General features: G+C 44.3%; 2 pseudogenes; both read left to right on the top strand.

The window, feature by feature from the left end:
* The first annotated feature begins 1,325 nt into the window (after positions 1-1,325).
* On the top strand, positions 1,326-3,296 carry LOC113888468 (annotated as a pseudogene).
* Positions 3,297-12,999: 9,703 nt separating this feature from the next.
* On the top strand, positions 13,000-13,118 carry LOC113888472 (annotated as a pseudogene).
* The last annotated feature ends 7,159 nt before the right edge of the window (positions 13,119-20,277 follow it).

Genomic DNA, 20,277 nt, shown 5'->3' with positions numbered 1-20,277 from the left:
CGAGTTCCTTGAAAGCAAGAAACTATATTTATGGATATGTATTAATGCCTTATATTTTGCCTTGATTATAGTGTACACATCAACCCAGGAAAGAAAGAATTCAATCGCCAAATATACAAGGAGATCAAAAGTGCCGAGCCAAGTGACACCTTGAGGCCTCCAAGATCTTTTCTGTCTTTCACACACTAAGTAAATACTGAGCACCTACGATGAGCTAGGAGGCGTGTAATAAATTTCTGGAAATAGAATGTGGAGAGAAGAAGACACAGAGTTCCTGCTTTCACTGAGAGGAATTTAATGATACATCACAGCCAGATCCTTTGCAAACTTATAGTGGGACCTCTTCCCTCACCAAAACCTGGGTGTCAGGAAAGGCTTTTCAGAGTAACAATTGGTTTGAGATCCGTAGGTTGAACCTACGTAAACCAGGGTTAAGATGCAGGAAGAATTTCACGCAGGGAAAATAGCATCTTGGAAGGCTATGTGACCAGGGAAACTTAGGACATTCTAGAAATGAAAAATGCCCTATGGGATGGAAGCCAAAGCGTGCAGAGGGCATTCCAGTGAAAAGGCATCAGAGACAAACTTCGGGAACAAGCAATGAAGGGATGTGATCATATATTCAATATGATGGGAAAATCCAAGAGCAGTTGTGGCAGGGAGGTGATAGAATTGCATCTGCATTTCCAAAAGTTCATCTTGCTCCATAACACTAATGATTGGAGCGACTCAACTGCAAATTACAAGGAGGGACCACTTCCTCGAATCCGAATGGTCCTCATTGCAAAGTCTATCAATAACAAATGCTAGAGAAGATGTGGACCAAAGGGAACTCTACTCCACATGCAGACTGTGTGGGTGAATTCTCTAAGAAATTACGGGAAGAAGTGCTCCATCTTGTTTATTGCATTGTGTTTAGGGGAACTAATTTGGAATTAGTGGAGCCCATTTCTCAGTATATTATTTCCAAACTAGGCAACTATAATTACAGTCTGATAAGATGGAACTCAAATAACTTCTGAATGTTAATATATTTTGAAAGAGGAAATAATCTTGCAAGAGAAATATAGACAAACAGGAAAAGCATAGTTGTCAATATATTAACCTAGAGATGCTTCAAATATTGTTTAAGAAATATGAAAGTTTCATGGAGTATTTCACATGAAGGAATTATTTCCTCTTAAAAGTCAAAAGGGCTTCCCTGGTGGCTCAGAGGTTAAAGCATCTGCCTGCAATGCAGAAGACCTGGGTTTGATCCCTGAGTCAGAAAGATCCCCTGGAGAAGGAAATGGCAACCCACTCCAGTATTCTTGCCCGGAGAATCCCATGGATGGAGGAGCCTGGTGGTCTACAGTCCACGGGGTCGCAAAGAATCAGATACTACTGAGCAACTTAACTAACTTAAAAGTCAAAAAGGATTATGAGTCCACTCATAAAAATGATTTGTTCTTCAGTTTTATCATGAATTACCTGACTAAAGGATGATTATTTATTGTATTATTCCTTCAAAATTATAGCACATTGTTCACTTTCCAGATTTTTATTTAATTGATATTTATTTAACATTGACTCTGTGCCAGCACTGCAAAACCCACCCACACACCCTACACCAATTTTGTGATTTCATTAGAAACCACTTAATCAAGCAAATTCTATAGTTACCTCTATTTTACATCCTAAATTGGCACATTATATGTCACCCTACTTAACACTATTAAGATTATCTCTTTTTTTAAAATTCTTGATAAATATAATTCCTTGCTTCCTCACAAAATAATTTAAATTATATAAAAACTGGAACTTTGTCTAATTTATCACTGTATTCTTAGCTCATAGAAGAATATTAGTACTAGATAGTCAAAGACTCGTATTAAATGAAAATGATTTCAGTGGGTCTCAAAATAACTTGTCTTTAAAAGGCATTGGTGCCATTTAAAGTAGATATTAGGTTTCCATTTTCTCATCAATGATTCGTTTCATTGGTTTTGTCATTTCAGATCACTTTCTTGAACATCAGATCATGGAAGATAGAAATAATGTTACTGAATTTATCCTCTTAGAACTTTCTATGGACAAGAAAGTCCAGATCCTCTGCTTTTTATTTTTCTTATTCTGTTACCTGGCTATTTGGTTGGGGAATTTGATCATTGTGATTTCTACTACATGCAGTCAGCTAATCACCCAGCCCATGTACTTCTTCCTTAACTGCCTTGCACTCTCAGACCTCTTCTACACCTCCACTGTGACACCCAAACTCCTGACTGACTTACTGATGGAGAAAAAGGCCATTTCCTATAAAAACTGCATGACACAGCTTTTCACCACCCACTTCTTTGAGGGGGGATTGAGGTCTTCACCCTCACAGGGATGGCCTGTGACTGCTATGTGGCCGTCAGCAAACCTCTCCACGACGCCATCACCATGAACAGGCAAAAACGTCACTCAATTCTCATAGCGTCGTGTGCAGGGGGACTTCTTCATTCTCTTGGTCTCTTTCTTCTTGCGATTGTTTGACCTTTCTGTGGCCCCAGTGAAATAGATCACTATTTCCGTGATGCATATCTTTTGTTGAAACTAGCCTGCACTGATACACACAAAATTGGCTTTTTTGTCATTGCCAGTTCTGGCTTGATGGGACTGGTGCTCTTTGTGGTTTTGATGGCCTCCTACACTTTGATTCTGTATAATGTGTGCACATATTCTGCAGAAAGCCACCATAAAGCACTTTCCACCTGTAGTTCCCACATCACAGTCCGTGATCCTCTTTTTCACACCTGTCATCTTTGTTTACATTAGACCTGCCACAACATTACCAGAAGATAAAGTGTTTACGCTCTTCTACACAATTATTGTCCCCATGCTCAACCCGCTTATCTACACACTTAGAAACATGGAGATGAAAAATTCCATAAGAAGAGTTTGGTGCAATAAAAGGTTCTGGGAAGGGAACTTAATGATCTGAAGGTCATTCGTCTGACGCCAGTGACTGTCTTCTCATCACTCCCTCTGTTGCTGATTCTCTCCTGCTAATGGGAAAATCAGTCAGAATGTGTAAAAGCCAAGCCTCCAACAACAGCTTGCCTTCGGTGGTTCCTTCTTTATTTTCCTCTCAATGTGTTTTCCTTGATTTCACTTTTCACTAATAATCCCCTTTGTTTAAAAAAAAAAAAAAAAGAAAAGAAAACTTTTTACAGAGTAAAAACACACTGAAAAATCTGGAGGGAGAGTGATCCTGCCTGTATTGAAGGCTAAACCTGGGGGAGACTTCGCTCTCAAAATAGTTGGCCTCAAGGTATAAAAGGTAATAATATGTTAAAAGGTAAAAGACAGTTGAAGAATCCACCTGCTAATGCAGGAGACACAGGTTCAATCCTTGGGCCAGGAAGATCCTCTGGAGAAGGAAATGGCTACCCACTCCAGTGTTTTTGCCTGGGAAATCCCATGGAGAGAGGAATCTGATGGGCTACAGCCCATGGGGATGCAAAACAGCTGGACATGATTCAGCGACTAAACAAAAACAAAAAGGCAGTTATAGGAAAATAAGAACAATCACATACTGCAAACTCCTTTCAGAACTATATACCTAGCCTCGTATCCTACAATTCTAGATTTCTTTTAATCAAATACCTAGAGATCTTTTTGTGTGTATTTGTGAACTGCGATTATTTTACTTAAGTGAAAAGAATATATAGATCTAAATACAACATAGTGTAAAGTCCAGCCTTATAGTCTACATGGCAAGTCTTACAGTCTGAAAAGCAAGTCACTGTGTGATCTGTTTGTGAAGTAACATTGTAAGTATTGGGGAAAATATATGTGTGTGTGTATATATATATATATATATATATATATATACACACAAACTCTTGCTATTTTAACTGGGTTTCACATTAAGTATACATGATCAAGGAATATATAAACTACAACTGACTTTGCTACAAAAAAGAAGAAAATATAAATCCTTTAGTTCCTCAAAATAGATGATTTATTTCAAAGTAAAAGACTTTCACTTCGTTTCTAATTTCAAGTGTAGAATAATCCTAAAATAATATTTGACAAAATATAGATCAGACTCAGTGATGGGAATATATATATATTCTGCTGCTGTGCTTAGGTGTTTCTGACTCTGTGGCCACATGGACTGTAGCCCACCAGGCTTCTCTGTCCATGGGGATTCTCCAGGCACAAATATCAGAGTGGGTTGCCATGTTCTCCTCCAGGGGATCTTCCCAAGCCAGGGACTGAACCCAGGTCTCCCATACTGCAGGCAGACTCTTTACCAACTGAGCCATCAGGGAAGCCCAAGTATACTGGAGTGGGTAGCCTATCTCTTCTCCAGGGGATTTTCCTGACCCAGGAATCAACCAGAGGTCTCCTGCATTGCAGATGGATTCTTTACCAGGTGAGCTACCAGGGAAGTCTAATGTGTATACATCCATACCTATAGGATTTTCATGATTTTCTAGTGCAAAGTATACATTTTGTTTGAAATACATTTTTAAGAGTGCTGCATTTTCTTATGAAAATGTGCACAGTTTTGGATATAAAGTGTAACTATTGATAGTATAGATTTGTATTCTATATAATGAGTTAAACTATATTTAATACTATAGATTTATTTTAGGTAATAGGATATTTTCTAATGTTTCTCTCTCAAATAATGTAATATTTTTTAGAATTAATAGGAAAGATTATGAATTTTAAAGAATCATATTATTAATATGTCATAAAAATGTTGTTAACTGTTCTCCACACAAAGATAGGCCATATTAATATTTGGCTATATTATGTGTGTGTCTCCTTCAGAATTTTCCACAGTTTATTGTGATCCACACAGTCAAAGGCTATGGCATAGTCAAGAAAGCAGAAATAGAAGTTTTTCTGGAACTCTCTTGCTTTTTCGATGATCCAGCAGATGTTGGCAATTTGATTTCTGGTTCCTCTGCCTTTTCTAAAACCAGCTTGAACATCTGGAAGTTCATGGTGCACGTATTGCTGAAGCCTGGCTTGGAGAATTTTGAGCATTACTTTACTAGCAACAAAGATCTGTCTAGTCAAAGCTATAGTTTTTCCAGCAGTCATGTATGGATGTGAGAGTTGGACTCTAAAGAAAGCTGAGGGCCGAAGAATTGATGCATTTGAACTGTGGTGTTGGAGAAGACTCTTGAATGTCCCTTGGACTACAAGGAGATCCAACCAGTCCATCCCAAAGGAGATCAGTCCTGGGTGTTCATTGGAAGGACTGATGTTGAAGCTAAAACTCCAACACTTTGGCCACCTGATGAGAAGAGCTGACGCATTTGAAAAGACCCTGATGCTTGGAAAGGTTGAGGGGAGGAGGAGAAGGGGACAACAGAGGATGAGATGGCTGGATGGCATCACTGACTCAATGGACATGGGTTTGGGTGGACTCCGGGAGTTGGTGATGGACGGGGAGGCCTGGTTTGCTGCAGTACATGGGGTCTCAAAGAGTCAGACACGACTGAGGGACTGAACTGAACTGAATGTGTATGTGTCTTATTTTTGTACTTGCAAGATAATTTGCTAATATTATTTTCATATTTTGCTTAATATTTAAATGTCAAAAAAGAATGGTGTCTCAGAATTGTAAATAATAATCTTAAGGAGGCAGAAGTTATCAAAGTAACCGAATGAATATGTAGTAAATAATGTAAATTAACCAAATCTTACTTATTTTCCCAATTGAATTATCTCCTCAAGTGGATCAGTTGTTTGGAGTTACATTTTCATAAAGATCATCCATTCATCTTCCCAGATAGTTGCGAATATCTGGTAATAACTGATATTTTTCAATATCCCCATCTCTGTGTTTGCTTATAGTGTTTAATAGCCTTCCATAGAGACCTCAGTTCTGCCTTCATGTGTAAATTAAGCATAAACCATAATCCATGACCTTCAGCCACGAACTACAGAGTTTAATACCAGATATTTTGGGTGAGGAATTTTTTAAAAAGATGCTTACAATATATGCCATTCTTATCTCTCTTGTTAATAAGTACAAGTACTAGGAAATAAAGAGGCCAGAATATATTGCTTCATTTCACAGAGACATCATTCATACAAATCTCTCTCTCTCGGAATGAGGCTTAAAATAAGACATTATTCTGCCTGCCTCATTCAGTCTGGATTCATGAACAGTTCAGGTTGTGGGGTGGTGGTTGCTTTTCGCTAGTAAATCACACTGTATGAGAAAACTCATATACTGATTTTAATTCCTATTGCGTGGGGATTTCTTATGTTATGTCGGTTCAGTTCAGTTCAGTCGCTCAGTCCTGTCCGACTCTTCGTGACCCCATGAATCGCAGCACGCCAGGCCTCCCTGTCCATCACCAACTCCTGGACTTCACTTAGACTCATGTCCATCGAGTCAGTCATGCCATCCAGCCATCTCATCCTCTGTCATCCCCTTCTCCTCTTGCCCCCAATCCCTCCCAGCATCGGAGTCTTTTCCAAAGAGTCAACTCTTTGCATGAGGTGGCCAAAGTACTGGAGTTTCAGCTTTAGCATCATTCCTTCCAAAGAAATCCCAGGGCTGATCTCCTTCAGAATGGACTGGTTGGATCTCCTTGCAGTCCAAGGGACTCTCAGGAGTCTTCTCCAACACCACAGTTCAAAAGCATCAATTCTTCGGTGCTCAGCCTTCTTCATGGTCCAACTCTCACATCCAAACATGACTACAGGAAAAACCATAGCCTTGACTAGACGGACCTTTGTTGGCAAAGTAATGTCTCTGCTTTTGAATATGCTATCTAGGTTGTTCATAACTTTTCTTCCAAGGAGTAAGCGTCTTTTAATTTCATGGCTGCAGTCACCATCTGCAGTGATTTTGGAGCCCCCCAAAATAAAGTCTGATACTGTTTCCACTATTTCCCCATCTATTTCCCATGAAGTGATGGGTGCAGATGCTGTGATCTTCGTTTTCTGCATGTCGAGCTTTAAGCCAACTTTTTCACTCTCCACTTTCACTTTCATCAAGAGGCTTTTTAGTTCCTCTTCACTTTCTGCCATAAGGGTGGTGTCATCTGCATTTCTGAGGTTACTGATATTATCCTGGCAATCTTGATTCCAGCTTGTGTTTCTTCCAGTCCAGCATTTCTCATGATGTACTCTGCATAGAAATTAAATAAGCACGGTGACAATATACAGCCTTGATGTACTCCTTTTCCTATTTGGAACCAGTCTGTTTTTCCATGTCCAGTTCTAACTGTTGCTTCCTGACCTGCATACAGATTTCTCAAGAGGCAGGTCAGGGGTTCTGGTATTCCCATCTCTTTCAGAATTTTATACAGTTTATTGTGATCCATGCAGTCAAAGGCTTTGGCATAGTCAATAAAGCAGAAATAGATGTTTTTCTGGAACTCTCTTGCTTTTTCCATGATCCAGCAGATGTTGGCAATTTGATCTCTGGTTCCTCTGCCTTTTCTAAAACCAGCTTGAACATCTGGAAGTTCACGGTTCGTGTATTGCTGAAGCCTGGCTTGGAGAATTTTGAGCATTACTTTACTAGCATGTGAGATGAGTGCAATTGTGCGGTAGTTTGAGCATTCTTTGGCATTGCTTTCTTTGGGATTGGAATGAAAACTGACCTTTTCCAGTCCTGTGGCCACTGCTGAGTTTTCCAAATTTGCTGGCATATTCAGTGCAGCACTTTCACAGCATCATCTTTCAGGAGTTGAAATAGCTCCTCTGGAGTTCCATCACCTCACTAGCTTTGATCATAGTGATGCTTTCTAAGGCCCACTTGACTTCACATTCCAGGATGTCTGGCTCGAGGTCAGTGATCACACCGTCGTGATTATCTGGGTCGTGAAGATCTTTTCTGTACAGTTCTTCTATGTATTCTTGCCACCTCTTCTTAATATCTGCTGCTTCTGTTAGGTCCATACCATTTCTGTCCTTTATCGAGCCCATCTTTGCATGAAATGTCCCCTTGGTATCTCTAATTTTCTTGAAGAGATCTCTAGTCTTTCCCATCCTGTTGTTTTCCTCTATTTCTTTGCATTGATCGCTGAGGAAGGCTTGCTTATCTCTCCTTGCTGTTCTTTGGAACTCTGCATTCAGATGCTTATATCTTTCCTTATCTCCTTTGCTTTTCACTTCTCTTCTTTTTACAGCTAAGTCATACAGTGACTCACTTAGTGGCTCAGTCACACACTTGAGAATGTAAGGAACAACACTTCTTGAAACAGGCAATATCGAAAACAATAGCAGTAATAGTAGAATCATAAGAAGTTAAGTCAAGAACTTCTATTAGGTGTAGCCCAGTGACATCTCCATGTCATCTGACTTAGTTTGCTAAATGACTATAGCTTGCTGTTGATATCCTGCTTGTAGATCCTGAGCATCTGATCTTTATTCAAAGACTGGTTATTGAGATAAGCTTTAGAAACAAACTCAGAATGTCCTTTTTAACAACTTAATTCAACCTCTTAGCAATGTAACATAACCACAAGGAACTATCTAAGGAGTGAGTCTTAGTAAATACAGACCTTAATTAAAAAAACTGGAACTTAATATTCAGTGAAACATAATAGATGCCATAGGCCTGACATCAGTTAGGTGGATTTTTCTTTTAGAGCTCCCCAGTATACGTTGAGATTTCTGTATATGTCGGGAGACAGTCTTTTTATTTACCTGATAAGACTGTTCAGAACCCAAGTGTCTCCAGTTTCTGGAGGGATGAGGCAGAGAGAAAAAAGGTATACTTTTACCCATAGGAGTAAATCACTAGATTGTTTTAAACGATCAGTAACTCGAGGAGAAGTGCTTCTTTATATCTGAAAACACAGAGTAAAAGTCAACAATATGTCAGACAAAAAGTCGTGAAAATTGTGGTCATATTTAGCGGTCTACTCCATCCCATGCAATTGATCTCTTTGTTCTGCTGTCCTTGCCCAATGACCAAGGACATCAGTGAAAGCAATAGTCTCGAAGAGACTCATGAAGTTTTTGTGAACGTCTGTATGACCTGTCCAGCAAAGTGGGTGCCCTGATCACTGGAGATTGTGGAAAGCACCTTTTAACCATTTTTTTCTATTCTGAGATATTAATCCTGAAGCCAGGAAAGGCATTATCAAATAAAAATGAGGTTTGTCAGGGAGCCAGGAAAAGCCAAGTGGCCATCTTGGACCTCTCATAGCCCCAACTCTTTGGTTTATGGCCATTTATAATCCATTTTAAATTCCCTGAAGACGTGTTAACTTTTGTAGAAGCAGAATGAGCTTTGTTCATATGTGCTGTAGTCTGTTCTCAAAAGCCACATTCCAAGAAAACTTTGTTCTTTTAATCAGTGAGAGAAAACCAAATTCCAGTTTGGTAACAGCTTATAGTCACTGTGAAACAATAGTTATTCACTTAGTCATAGTAACAATAAGACTTCAAAGGCAGTTTAATGTCTTAACAAACTTGTAGCATGCACAAAACTCTTCTTCACTTGCAACACACCTGGTTACACTTTCTGTATTCATCACTTCATTTGTCCATTTAGAGGACAGCCACCTGTACGTTTAGACTTACTTTGCTTTCCCTTAATAGAATGGAATTCCATTCCTTATTACTTTTTATTAAAAACACACATCTTACTTTTCTTCAGAAACCATGACTTGTACTTTACATCATCATTCTGTAGATTGGTAAGGATAAATCACCCAAAGTTATATCATTTATAAAAGTATCTTCACAATGCCTCTGTTAATTAGATCAATAAACAAACATCAATATCATGTATCATTTCAGTAATGATTATTTCCCAGATCACACAAGCCTCAAATTCATTTACTTTAATTTTCTTGAATTTAGAATTGTTTGATTTGTAAGCACTGACTTCTCTTTAGGCCAATTAATTAGAGCTCATTGAACCACTTAGCCTTTAGCAATTTTTTCCAAGGATGGAGACATACACCGAGACACACACATATCTGGATAGACAGAAACCTCACAGTTTTCCACCTGAAATTTAAAATGTCTCTTTGTCCCTTTTAATTTCTTGGCTTGAGTTCCAGCTCATGGCTGGAGTCCCAGATAGAGTGGGCTGTGTATCTCAAGGACATGATAAGAGTTAACTCAGGTTTTTCCCCAGGCATGTTTCTGTTTCTCAGGCAGGATCAGAGCTCCCCAAAAGAGTATTTTCACAAGTCAAACTTTTAGTAATTACATGTGCAAAAAGAACCAGTTTTGCAATTTCAAAAAGATTCCATTTTACCTAGTTTTCTCTGGAGTCTAAAGAATACACATGGCCATTCAGGGTTCAAAATGTCATTTCTCCTTCATGTAGTCATAGCTTCATAGCTAAACTTTAAACCAGAGAGTGCTCAGATGGGCTCTGATGACAGGGGTAGACTGATCGATAAGATGTCCCAGCAGGGATTCTCTCTCTGGGCAGGTGAGGTCTTCTCTTAAAGCAAAGAAACCCCATATATAAGGGATTTTTAGGCCTTGAGGATCAAAATTATCCCAGTTTTTCAAGATATTATTCAAGGGGGGTGGTTCTGGACTGTTAGGCCCCATCTGTAAGAGAGAAAAAAGCAGTGCCCAGTGCCATGGCTTTTTTCTACCAGAGGTGTCTGCCCCTGCTCTAGACGGGGTTGGAGACTGATTCTCCACCTAAGCTTCCTTCCCTGGCCAGAGCTAACCTGTCTCTTACAGGTGAAGGTGTCCTACTCCCAACCCCCCTCGTTCTACCACCCAGGCATGGTGGAGATGCACCAGGGTTAGACCTGATGGCATCCCAGATTGATGTCCAGGTCCTCACCATTAAAACCTTGGTTTGATTTCCCTTTTATTCCGGCACCACCTGGGGTGGAACAGAGTAGTTTTCCGGATGCTTGCCGAGCCAAGACCACTAGGGGAAGCACCCAACTTCTGTGTACCTGTGCACATTCCTCATAACAGTATAAGTGGCAAGTCATAAAGGGATGAACAGAAAACCCAAGACATCCTCCTGAGAGTGGCCACACGAGTCTATTTAATAACAAAGGAGGCGATGGAGGGCCCGCCTGCGAGGAAAAGCTAATCCTTCATATTCATGGAGTGCCAGCATCATCCTTTTTATTCCTGTCCAGCAGACTGTACAAAAAGAATACCTAAGGAGTTGAGACAAGAGCCACTGGAGGGCTTCGTCTGCTCTGCTAAGAGCTAGCGTTACTAAGGGAAGAAGCCCAATGCACTTTCAATCTGCCCAAATCTGGGGTGTCCCAATCTGTGTCCTCAGGAATCTCATGCTCACCAGCAATGCCTCAATCCATATAGTCCAGAGGCATAGCCATGACAAGAACTTGCCTGTGTGTCTGTGGGGTCAGGATGGTGATTTCCAGTCTGAGAGATGTCCCTGGAGCTAGAGCTCCAGCTAGCTCCCTAAAGTGCTCCTGTCTGCAGTGTCCTGTAAAACTTGGAGTGGGGGCCTTGCTAGAAAAGCACAATAACAGCATGGATTGCAAGTCCCTTGAAAGTCTACAATCCGGCACACAAGGTTAATAACTTTAATTCCCCAAGCAGATATGAAATGGTCAGAGGGACCAGGAAAAGCTGACTGGGGAAAAGAAATTCAGTCCACATGCTTCTGATTTAGTAAAGTAGCTACTGCTGCTGCTGCTGCTGCTAAGTTGCTTCAGTCGTGTCTGACTCTGTTGAGTCAGACCCCAGAGTTGGCAGCCCACCAGGCTCCCCCGCCCCTGGGGTTCTCCAAGCAAGAGTACTGTAGTGGATTGCCCTTTCCTTCTCCAATGCAGGAAAGTGAAAAGGGAAAGTGAAGTCACTCAGTCATGTCCAACTCTTAGCGACCCCATGCACTGCAGCCTACCAGGCTCCTCCGCCCATGGGATTTTCCAGGCAAGAGTACTGGAGTGGGGTGCCATTGCCTTCTCCGTAGTAAAGTAGAGACCACAGTAAAAGAGCAAAAGAATCTCAACTCTGAGTGTTCTTATCTTGTCTTGAAGATCTTGGACAAGCCCCCAAGATGATAACCTAGCAGTCAACGGTGACCGATGCCACTGGATTCATGGTGTCTAAGAAGAAGATATTACTCTGGGGCCAAAGACAGTCTCAGTCACTCAGAGCTTTGTGTATATTTTATTTAAAGTGAAGGTGACAGAAAAAGCTTCTGACACAGACATCAGAAGGGGCTCACTAATTTAAATGGGGCCATATATACTTCTCAACTAGCCTCTGAGAATAGACAAAAAACATCTCAAGGATGTGAGCGTTTTGCCCAGACCCTTTCCTATAACATACATCCAAAGCTCAAAAAGAGGAATGTCCTTGAACCTGAGATACTGTTCCCTACAATGCCTACTTGTCTTAGGCCAAAGAATGTGAAAAAGAAAGCAAGCTTGCCTCCTCCTTAAAGGGGCTTTAGGCTTGGACTCTTTATCAACCTGCTGGGACAGGTAAGTATACAGTTAAACTCAGAAAACTCTAATGTTGTAATGGTGGTGAGTAAAGCATTTGTATAACATACCACTGATAACTCATATAAGTATATCACTTATAAATTCAGTATGAAGGTCAAAAGATAAAATATCAAAATAATGATAACTACAAAATGAAATAATGGAACCATGTTTGAAGAATTAGATGACAGTATGATACGAAGTCAACAAACAGAGAGACGCAATGAAGAGCTACAAATTATTTTTTTTAAAGGAAACTAACATAAATTCTGGATTTGAAAACTAAAATAATTGAAATGAAAAATTGATAGGTTCAACAGCACATTTGAGATGCTAGCAGAAATAATCCATAAACTTGAAGATGAATTCATAGAAATCAATGTAAAAATAAAGAGAAAAAAATGTTGAGGGAAAATGATCTAAGGCATCCATTCATTACACCATCAAGTATGGAAGGAGAGAGACTCTCAGAAAGCAGGGAGAGAAAGGGGAGAGAGTAAAATCACTTGTAGACGGAATGGCTGACCGGCAGTTCAGAGCGAAACGGAGATGCAGCGCAGGGCTCTTAGGGCGCCCGGTGGCAGCAGCCTCTGTCTAAGGCGATAGCGCCCTGAACGCGCCCTATCTCATCTGATCTCGGAAGCTAAGCAGGGTCGGGCCTGGTTAGTACTTGGGTGGGAGACCGCCTGGGCATACCGGGTGCTGTAGGCTCTTTGCCTTCCCTCTCCTTTAGCCCCCGCCCCACGTCCCAACTCTTGGGCTCCCGCAGCCCCAGCCCCTCCTGGGGCTGGGTGGCCAGGGCACTGACTCCCGCTGCAGACCTGGGTTGCCTCCGCGCGGCCCCCGAGCCCCTCCGCATTTGGCTTCCAGGAAACCAGACGACCGTCCCGGGTCTCCGTCTGGGGCTCCTTGGCGTGCCTCAGGCAATCCCAGGGGGCTGCACCAGCTCCAGCCCCAGCCCCAGCCCCACCCCCACCCCACCCCACCGTCCCCCGGGTCTCCGTCTGGGGCTCCCTTGGCGTGCCTCAGGCAATCCCAGGGGGCTGCACCAGCTCCAGCCCCAGCCCCAGCCCCACCCCCACCCCACCCCACCCCCATCCTCGCCGGGCGAACGCCCGAGCTCGCGCGCACCCGCGCACACACAGATATATGTGCACAGACGGTGCATGTATCTTGTTCAGTTATAATTTTGGTGGATATATGCCTGGGAGTGGGACTGCTGAATATGGTACTTCTAGTTTTAGTTCCTTTAGGAACCTCCATACTCTTTTCCATAGTGGCTCTACCAACTCACATTCCTACTAACGGTGGAGGCGAGTTCCCTTTTCTCCACATCCTCTCCAGCATTTGTTATCTACAGACTTTTCCATGAGGACCATTCTGACTAATGTGAAGTGGAACCTCGTTGTAGTTTGGAGTTGAGTCTGTCCAATCATGAGTGATGTGGAGCAAGATGACCTTTTTAAAATGCAGATGCAATTCTATCACCTCCCTGCTCCAACTGCTCTTGTATTTTCCCATCATAGTGAAGATATGACCAAATCCCTTCATTGCTTGGTCCCCCCTTTCTTCTCTGATTTCTTTTCACTGGAATGCCCTCTGCACTCTTTTGGTTCCATCCCATAGGGCATTTTTCATTTCTTGAATGTACTAAGGTTCCCTTGTCATGTAGCCTTCCAAGATGCTATTTTACCTGCCTGAAATTCTTCCTGCATCTCAACCCTGGTTGACATTGGTTCAACCTATGGATCTCAACTCAATTATTAGTCTGAAAAGCCTTCTCTGACACCCAGTTTTTGGTGAGGGAAGAGGCCCCTATAGAAGTTCTCAAAGTATCTGCCTGTTATTTATCATTAGTCAGTGAAAGAAGGAACTGTGTTTCTTCTTCTCTCAGCATTCTATTTCCAGAAACATATTGCATGCCTACTAGCTCATAGTAGGTGCTCAATATTTATTCAGTGTGTGAAAGACAGAAAAGTTCTGCGAAGCCTCAGCTTTTCACTTGGCTCAGCACTTTGGATCTCTTTGTATCTTTGTCAATTCAGTTCTTTTCTTTCTTCTGTTGATGTGCACACTATATTCAAGGGACGATCTAAGGCATGAAGACATATCAATAAATATAGGTTCTTGCTTTCCAGGAACTCATACATCAGATTTCTATAATTCAGGGTTTTTTTTAATTAATGCTCTAGAACAATGTGAACTTTTAGTGTTATCCATTTTCATTTCAAAGAAAGATCATTTTACTTACATAGCAAAGGTGGAGACCTTCCAACTTTCAGTCCAATACTTATAACTTTACCATTTCAGGCAAGTCTTTTGGTTCCTTCTGGAGGTGTGCAGCTCTTCCAGAAATGTGAAGATCTTCCATAGTCCTCATGGAGTGGATTCCAGCAATATGCATTGTTAACCAGCATCACTGGTGATTCTGTTGCTACAGACTCAATGCAGTGGGCAGGGCCTGGACTGCCCACTGGGTCTGATGTGGAATGGAAAGAAGGGCTTACCCCCTCCACTGTTTCTAGCCCTGTGACTAGAAACGGTCCCCAAACAAAAATCAGACAAACAAGATTATCCCAGATCGTAGTCCATGAGATGAAGGAACTAAGCAGCTGGTTGAGATGGAGCCAAGGGGAAAGGTTGCTCTTTTTTTCTCCACCTCTACTCCTTTCTTCCTTGATGCCTTAGTGATTCATCGTGGAGATTTGAAATAAAGTTCACAAGAGTCATATTTGTTGAATAAAGATTTTGCATTGAACCAACTCTAAAAAATGAAGAAAGTTTCACCTGCCACATGTTTCTTTTAAAAAGTCAATTGCTTTTCAACTCTGGGGTTTCTCCATTGCCTTGTTCAAGTAGCCTTAATCATAAAAATAAAATAAAACTAAATAAAGATTCAAATATACCAACAAAGGAAAGCTTCCGTTTCTTAAATCATCTTTCCACTTAGTAGAACACTAGCTCTTTTCTTTGTATTTTGACTAGGCAATTAGTTGTATTGTGGCTCAGATGGGAAGGCATCCACCTGCAGGAGACTCAGGTTTGATCCCTGGGTCGGGAAGATCCCCTGGAGAAAGAAATGGCAAACCACTCCAGTATTCTTGACTGGGAAATGCCACGGACAGAGGAGCCTGACTGGCCACAGTCCATGGGTAGCATAAAAGTTGGGCACAACTGAGCAACTAAGAACAGAAGTATTTCCAAGGACCACATTCAAGAGATTTGGAACTCTTGCTTGACTTCCTCATGTTGACCATGTTGACTAGGCAGCAGATAGCAGCTGATTCTTCTGTACAATTAACAAAGAATGTGTCATTCTGTTCTATACTTTTCTGTACTGCAGGAAGAGACTGTACAGAGCAGATGTCTGGACTTGTACAGGACTTTTGGTCCTTTAGAGGATTACAGTTGCACCATCAATGCTTGCCAGGGGTGGCAGGAAGGCGGCCCTGAAAGTTTGAGTCCAGACATGTCCAGTGTTTTAGGATATATCAGATGAGTAAGAATGCATTTACCCTTCACTATGTCTCCATAGAAAGTTGCTTTGGGTTTGGAGGTACACACACACACACACACACACACCCTGCCGCCGAGACAGGTCAAGAGCTAGAAACCACAGGTAAGGGAGACGGAGAAAGAGGGAGAGAGAGACAGCAAGAGGACACGCAAGCTTCCCAACCCCCGGCCTCCACACCCTCCCCCCTCCACTCTGGGTATTCACTCGGCCCCAAGTCGACCGGACCTCACCCTCACCCACCGACACACTCACACACACTCTCACACACTCACCCTCTGGCCTGCGGATGGGGGCTGGGTCTCGCCTTAGGTAGCCAGGCCAAAGGGGACCTTTGAGACCTCGGCTTCAAGGAAGTCTTGGGGTCCCCACGGGTGACCGCCAGCCCCAGGGCACCGCGTCCAGCCGGGCCCGGCCCAAAGCCGACGCCCCCTCCCTTGGGGAAGCTGCTTCTTCCGCGTGACCTTCCTCTGAGGTGCGTCACGGGCTGTGCCAGTGTGTCTGTCTCAGATCCGATGCCATCCTCTCTCCCCTGTCTCCTGTTTGCTGTCTCTCTGTCACTCGCTCTGTGTCTCCCTCTGTCTCTGGCTCTGTGTGTGTGTGTGTGTGTGTGTGCGCGCACGCGCATGCGTCTGTCTGTCTGTCTATCTGTATCTCCCTCTCACAGTCCTGAAGTCTATCTCTGAACTTTCATCTCTTTCTGCCTCTGTCTCTCCTGACACCCGGCGGCCCGTCCGTTCCTCTGGCCCCGGCCTCTCACAGGTGCTATGGCTCTGGCTGATGAGGTTGCGACGGCAGGCTGTCAACTGTCTGTGTGTCTGTCCGTGTGCCTGCCTGTCGCTCGTCTGCTCTCGCAGGAAGGTTGTGTGCTTGTCCGGCGGCGTGGGGGAAAGGTGGGGGCCTCAGTAGGGCGAAGGGGCGGGGCTGAGGCGCTCGGGTGGACCGCGCCTCCGTGGCTCCCGGTGGGTTTGGGCACCGGGCAGGTGTCGGGCAGGATGGGCGCTCAGGGCCCTGGCTGGGTTGCGCCTAGGCCCACAGGAGGCTCAGAGGCCCGAGGGCCGCGGGGGTCGGGCGGCGGCAGGGCCGAAAGCCAGAAACCTCTGGGCCGCGTGGCCCTGGGCAGCGAACGGGATCGAGGGAGGCCCGGCTCGCCGAGCGGGGCCGGGCCTCGAGAGGCCCGGGATGGAGGGCGCCAAGACCTCCGCGCCCCTCAGCCCACCCCCCAGGCCCCGTGCGCACGCACGCCTGGCATGCCGCTGGGGGTCCCGGAAGCCCTCCGGGCTGCCGAACCTGGCCAGGCGTTTGCTGGCCGCGGGGTGGCAGTGTTCGGGGGCGTGGCGCCATTGGCCGGCGGAGTCTGGTCGCGGGTCGTTCGGCTCAAGTATAGCGCGCGCCCCCACGGTGAGGTGCGGCCTGCTGGCCCGACCGGCAGGTCAGAGCGAAAGGGAGGCACAGCGCAGGGCTTTTAGGGCGCCCGGCGGCAGCCGCCTCCTTCTACGGCCATATCACCCTGAACGCGCCTGATCTCCTCTGATCTCGAGGGCTCACATTTGATGGTGGTCTTGTCATCTCCTACCTCTTTCTCGTAAAGCTGGCAGCTGAGGGAATGAGGTAAGTGTAAAATTGAATAACAATAGACTGTGTGGAATCTGTGAATGTGGAGCTCTGTGAATCCGTAGGTCTAAGGAGAGACTGGCAGCTGCCGACGTGGAGTATCTGTCCCCATGACCACGTTTACGTCATCAAATGTGCCATTGACCGCCCTCCCCCCACCCCGGGTGGCAGGGACCCCCACGTGGCAGCCCCCAGGCTCGCTCTCTCTGGCTCATCCACCCTCTAGAAGTTTCCCCAGACCCTCAGTAGGAGTGGGCACTGCTGCGGGTGTGCGTTGTGTGTCCTCGTGCCCCATGTGACGTTGCACGACTAACCGCACTCTGTGTTTGCACCCTTCCTCCCGCGCTCATGGGACCAGGCAGCGTGGCGGGAATGCAGGGGCTGGATTCTGCTACAGTCAGGACTTGCTCCTGATGTGCTTTGGGGTGAGTACAGGCCGGCCTGGTCCTGCGGGGGCATGGAGCCCACGCCCCAGGGAGTGGAGGGTCAGTGGGTCTCTGGAGGTTAGCCTGGGAGAACCCTCACACCAGAGAACGTGACCTTGGCGCCCCACTGCCGCCGGAGTGGTCAGAGCATGGCCAAGGCCCCTCGCATAGGGACGCATGGGTATCCCTCCCACAGCGGCAGTGCTGCCAGCCATGCCCTGCGTGCATGTTCTCGGAGGGAACAGGGCCCAGAGCGTCAGGGTTCACGAGGCTGCCCTGCCCTGGGCCTCTCCGTACGGAGGCCAGCGTTTCACACGGAGGTGCACCGGCATCTGGGGCTCGGCTGCTGCTAAGGGGCCACCCTCCCTTGCAGGCGCTGCTCTGGGTAGGCCTCTGGTGGGTCTGGCCCTGGGGCCCAGCCCTGCTCGAGCAACTCTGAGGGCAGGAGGCTGTCTGCTCTGTCCTGTTCACATCTCAGCTAGAAAGCTGGATTGGGCTTTTGAGGTTTTTTTACCAGCAGCTTTTAGCTATATGTCAGAATAAAGTCAGCCACAGAGTTCTCTCCTTGATCTGCTTGGCCCTCCATGTTTCTCTGAATTCTCAAAGCAGCTGAAGCCCCAAATGGGGTGGGGGGGTGGGGGTGTCAGGAGGGGCAGGGGCTGGGGCACCAGCTGCCAACCCAGGACTGACTTTTCTGTGTGTGTTTCCAGTTTACCTGCACGAATTCTCCAGATGTTTATACAGCAGCCAGTATACAACAAAGACTACATTTTGAACTCGATGGAATCTTTACTCTGTTAATACTTGTTACATGGACCCGAAGATATTACAGGGTTTTTAATTAGTGAAAAATTCATGAATACCATAGAGAAAATATTTTAGAATTTAATGTTTCTGATATTTATGGAAACTTATGACTTCATTTATATAATTCCTTCCTTTTTCTTGTATATTCAGGCTATGAATATCCTTTCAGATCAATTTCATGTTCTGATACCTGATTTCAGTCTTTCAAATGAATGTACTGTAGTGCTTGTCTGTATAAATCCTATGAACAAACACAGGGCTTTTGTAAATGATGCATTTATTGTAATTATTCTTGTTTAATTTTTCAATGTTAAGCCATGAGAGAAGGGGTTTTCCTGCGATTGTAAAATCATCATGACACGGTGTGCTTTATTATCCTTCCAGAATGTAACCAAGCTCTCCAACAATCACTCTGAAATAAGAAAACTTAATTTCAACCAATTGTTGTTGGATGTTAACGACTGGCCTAAACTGTACTTTTTCTAGCAAGAAATGCTTTTTGTCCACAGTGTGAAGTGATTTAAAAGTACTGGGTGTTAAATGTGAGCTTCTAATGAAATTTGGGCTGAAAGGATGCCTAGAAGAAGACTGAAAATCTCTCCTGTAACCCTGTCTCTGTGCACCTGGATCCCTCCTCTCTGGTGAGACTCTTTGGGGACCAATCTCGATGCCCTGCACCCGCTACAGAGCCATCGAGCTGGACAGTGAAGGTGCCACTTCCCAGACAGACAGGGTAGTGTAGCTCTGACAAAGGCCTTATTTTTATGGAAATCATCTTTTTACATGATTGTAAACATGTTTAAAGAAGGGACCTAGGCGTACATTTTTAGATTGTGATGACATAGCCATTCTGGATTGTATAAGTAGCAAATGTAATTTTTACTTTTTCAGCGGCACATTAAAAAAGCCAGCAAGAGATGCGTTCAGGTCACAGTGTGATATTTATTATGCAGCTGGTATCTTGGTAGACAGAGACAGCATGTTTCTTTACATGTGGGTTCCGCCTTTAATTTACTTGTACAATTCATTGTTATCATTCTATTTTCCTATTAATCTTTTGTGAACTTCCCGAATATGTGACAAAGTATGTACAGTCTACTTTTGAACTATTTTTATCACAGTATTATTTATTGCTTTCTTTCAATAAAGTACTGAAGCAAAATTTCCCAGGGCCAATAAAGAGTGCCGAGGGTAAGCTGTACTCTCACTGAGAACAGACCAGAGCTGGTAATGGGAGCCCGTGTCATCACACGGACATTCTGTTAAGAGAAATGGACGGATGCAATGGAAAGGCCAGAAGGCGGAAGCATAGGTGTCCCTAGAGGACGACCGACGGTGTGTTCATGCCCTTGGCTCTGGAGACAAGAGGCTCCATCACTTCAGCATCTGCGGGGACAGGGCCCCTCTGCTGCTGAGGCGTGGGCAGCGGGCCGAGGGTGGGAACAAAGTTCAGGTGTCGAGGCTCGCCATCGGTCACAGCGTGGGGTGTCCGAGGGCAACCTTGACGGGG

Source organism: Bos indicus x Bos taurus, unplaced genomic scaffold (assembly GCF_003369695.1).
Source record: "Bos indicus x Bos taurus breed Angus x Brahman F1 hybrid unplaced genomic scaffold, Bos_hybrid_MaternalHap_v2.0 SuperScaffold_100184, whole genome shotgun sequence".
NCBI classification, from domain to species: Eukaryota; Metazoa; Chordata; class Mammalia; order Artiodactyla; family Bovidae; genus Bos; species Bos indicus x Bos taurus.
Note: the sequence above shows the minus strand (reverse complement) of the source record. Positions and strands in the feature narration are given on the sequence as shown.